This window comes from Magnolia sinica, chromosome 13 (assembly GCF_029962835.1).
Source record: "Magnolia sinica isolate HGM2019 chromosome 13, MsV1, whole genome shotgun sequence".
NCBI lineage: Eukaryota > Viridiplantae > Streptophyta > Magnoliopsida > Magnoliales > Magnoliaceae > Magnolia > Magnolia sinica.
The window spans coordinates 27,386,833-27,391,067 of NC_080585.1; the positions used below are offsets into that span (position 1 = coordinate 27,386,833).

Consider the following 4,235-nt stretch of genomic DNA (forward strand, 5'->3'; position numbering starts at 1 on the left):
AATGAATGAATGATTGTAATTGAATAAATGAATGATTGTACAGGTGGTAATTGAATGAACAGGTGGTAATTGAATGAAAAAATGATTTAATTTTTCAATGTACAAAATAGCTACGGATATTGACCGTAGCCACTAGTCAGACAGGTGTAGCCTTTTTAATTTTGGTATATTGCTACGGACTTTCAGCTACAAATAATATCCGTAGCTGTTTGAAGTTTTTGCTACAGATATAATTGCTATGGATTATATCTGTAGCTATTTAACATATAGCTACGGATTAAATCCGTAGCCACTAATCAGACAGGTGTAGCCTTTTGAATTTTGGCCTATTGTTACGGACTTTCAGCTACAAATAATATCCGTAGCTGTTTTAACCTTTTGCTACAGATATAATTGCTACGAATTATATCTGTAGCTATTGAACCTATAGCTACGGATTAAATCCGTAGCCATAGGTTCCAGACCTATCGTTATGGCACCTACGACGACGGTCGTGTTACGGACTAGCTACGGACTAAATCCGTAGCCATAGGTCTATGGCTACGGATTTTATCCGTAGCCTTTGCCCCCTTTTTTGGTAGTGACAGATTGAGATATTGCAACTCAACCAAGTTACCTATCCCAGCTGGGATTTCTTTTATTCCCACATTTGACAAATCCAACACTCTTAGATTAGGCATGAATTGAAAAAAAGTCATTGGTGATCTTTCTCAATGGCTGATTCGATTGGAGCATCGAGGTTAAGAGGTTGGGGCACTTAGGTGCCTTTGTAATTTCTTCAATTTTATTCTCCATTAGAGATATCCTCTCTGCCTGCATCCACATCTTGACTGGTGGTGCTTTGCTCAGTCCAATTCCCGATTCCACCAGAAACTTGTTCTTCTTCTTCCCACATTCAGAAGATATTATCCATAAAGCCAGGTCACGAAGCATGTCATGCATCTTCACGTCTGTTTTCTCATTAGGACCACTCTCCAACAAGCATGCGGCCTTTAGGGTTCCGATGAGATCATGGCACTTGTTACGAGCTTCATCAAGATCATCATCCCACCCATCCAAGAATCCTTCCCCAATCCAGTAATCTATTAGACTTTCTTTGCTAATTGCGTGGTCCTCGGGAAACAGTGAACAGTATAGGAAGCATGTTTTGATTGTGTCGCCACCAAGATTATCATAACGGAATTTCAGACAGAAAAGGACTTCATCTTCCATACCTGATATCTCTGATGGTGCCCTTCTCAGAGCCGTTATTGCATGCTTCCACTCCTCGGGCATCTTTTTGCTCGCCATCGCCCGCCCAATTGTGATGAGTGCAAGGGGTAGACCACCACATTCTTCTGCAACAAGGTCAGCAAGACCTAGAATCTCACGGTGAGAATTCATGGCTCCTCTTCACCAACATTCTCTCGAAATAGATCCCATGCTTCCTTCCACGCAAGGCATTCGACTTTGACCTTCTTGTCAGCTTTCATTTCGTAGCACACATTCTCAAATCGTGTCGTGAAAACAACCTTGCTCTGGCCACTTCGACGCGGAATTCCAACCATCTCCAGATCTAACCGCTGCCATATATCTTCTAGCAGTAGCATGAATTTCATCTTGCTCAAGGCCTTGTGTACGTCCGTAGCCCGTCTCTCATTGCTTATATCATCTTTCCAGGACAAACCTAGCCTATTTCCAATGTCGTTTTGAATGCTTCCCACATTTACTTCTTTAGACACCACCACCCATATCACCACATTGAAACCATGGGTTGTTTCATTGTTAATCTTTTTCAAGAGTGTTGTCTTGCCTACAACCCCCATTCCATATATCCCCACAACTCCCCCACTATCTTCTCTGAGGAAGCCACGAACCTTCTCTAACGTCAAGTCCATGCCTAGAGCTGAAGTGCTAGGCTGCTCTTCCACAACAACTGGACGGGGTTTCTCTGCCACTACATCGAAGGAATCACCTTTGCTCCTCAACTCAGCTACATCTGTCAGCTTCTCCTCCGCCCTCTTGCTGAGCTTGTAGCCCGACCAACAATTCAGACGACAGTTACCAAGACACCTCCTCATTTGCCCATAACCTTCCTCCATCTCATTCACTTCTCGTTTGATGGCTTCTACGCTTTCTAGCCACCGTTTCACGTGGCTCTTTCGTTCGAGCAGCTCCTTTCGGCAACATCCACCTTTGTCTTCATGTCATCCCTTGCATATTTCAAATCGTTCATCGCATTCTTGAGGGAGTCGATGTTTGCTCGGAGCTTGATGGCATATCGTATGCGTCGAGTAATGGGATCGAAGAGGCGAGACACGATGTCGATGACAGGGCTGATGAAATCCATGGCCTTGGAGGATAGAATGATATTGGTAGATGAGATGAGAAGAGAAGAGATGGTGTAATGAACTCACTTGGAGCAAATGCCGATCGTTTGCGTTGAAGGCACAAGAAATTCCAGTGCCGTCGCTTCTCATTCGTCCTTGAAGCCGGATTTCTCTCCCCCAAATAGACTGATAACCACACCACATAACTTTTAACGTTTAGCCTAATACAGAACGTTTGTGACGACATAAATAAGTTTTGGATCGGTCTCATTTTTTTGTCTCATATCCTAAAATGAGCTCTAGAAATGGTGAACCCCACCTAAGCATCCCAGCAAGGAACTTCCGCAAAAGGCATTAGCCCTTCGATTCCTTATTCTTGATCAGCACTTGCCTTTTGAAAACAAGCACAACCAAGTATTTTCATTTAGTCGACGGCTTTATCAGCCGACTGTTGTTGAATAGTCAGTATGTAAGTATAATGATGAAGTAAGATCATTCATGCACATGCATCCTGTGACTGTACATCTGCATGCAGTCCTGCGAGTATCTCAATGCTATTTGTTAAAATTACTTGGGAGTTTCATGGGAACGACGTCGCTGGTAATTGTCTCATTGATGGCTGTAAAAATTAAAATAAAATAAATATTAATAATACAAAATCAAGAAACAAATATCCACTAATCCAAGGCTAGGATTATATCATCTATACGATTTTGGGATATAAAATGATCTCAATCAGCTCCAATTGAGGTAGTTTTCGCCACGTTGGGTAGTGCCGGCCATGTGTATTCGCATCGAAGATCATAATCCACTGGAGTATAAACTTTTCTTTTGAATTATTGTATGGGTCCAACTTTTTCTTGTTGGGAGTGGATGACACAAAAAAGAAAGAAACAGGCCCTTGGATTATTCGTGTGGGTCCATTCTTTGCCAAAGTCAGCTGACTGGAATCGACATAAACCGAGCCACTCACTGATTTGATTGGCATTTTAATACCAACCATCAGTTTGTTTGTGGGGCCATCCCATTTATCAAGTGTAACTCGTAAGAATGAAATGAAGTATAAATACGGGAAAAAAAAAGGCGTGATCCTAATACCAGGCGGTCCACATGGCAAAAATCTAGAGATTTTGGGAGCAGTTTTACATCGCTCCCATTGGTGCAGCCCATCAGAGACTTAATATATCTGATGTTTTGAATTTCCTGTTCTCCGTCCATTTATATATAAAACACGGTGGCCCCACAGCGCCTGGGTGGTTTGTTGCAGACTATTCCGGTCCTTTAAGTAAATCGAGGGGAATTCTAACACAACTGTCACAGGGCCCGCTTTGTAACAGGCGTGCTAGGCCGTGCCCATATCTTATTCAGGGTGATAGGTCCAAGCCCTGTTCTGTGTCGAAAGCGGATATTGCGTCCTGCTCGGCCTCTACATATTCCGTTCAGGTAAAGCTCTGTGGGACCCACAGTGATGGTTTTTTTTTTTTTTATGGGTTTTATCCACGCCGTCTATCCATTTTTCTATATCATTTTAGGATAGAAGCACAAAAATGAATCAGCTCCAAGGCCCAAGTAGACTACACAGTGGGTATTAAACATCTACCATTGAAAACATTTTGGGGCCACTCCTTTCATCCAGGATTATGTGACCTTATGAACAGATTGGATGGAAGATAAACATCACAGTGGCCCCTAAGAAGGTTTCATTGGTGGGTGCCATTATCGCCGCTGCTTCCTGTGGTGTGGTCGACTTAAGCTTTAGATCTACCTCATGTGAGTATCGTAGGCTAAAATGATCTGAAAAAAATGGATAGAAGGCGTAGATAATACCCATACATCACTGTGGGCCCAACACAGCCCCTGCCAGGACGGATTATCTACAAGGATGGCATGACGGAAAGGTCAGGTCAAAAAACCAATGAGCCGGGG

The 4,235-nt window shown here is 43.0% G+C and overlaps 1 pseudogene; it reads right to left on the reverse strand.

Moving 5' to 3' along the window:
* Window positions 1-588: 588 nt before the first annotated feature.
* On the reverse strand, window positions 589-2,459 carry LOC131223353 (disease resistance protein RPS5-like; annotated as a pseudogene).
* Window positions 2,460-4,235: the final 1,776 nt, after the last annotated feature.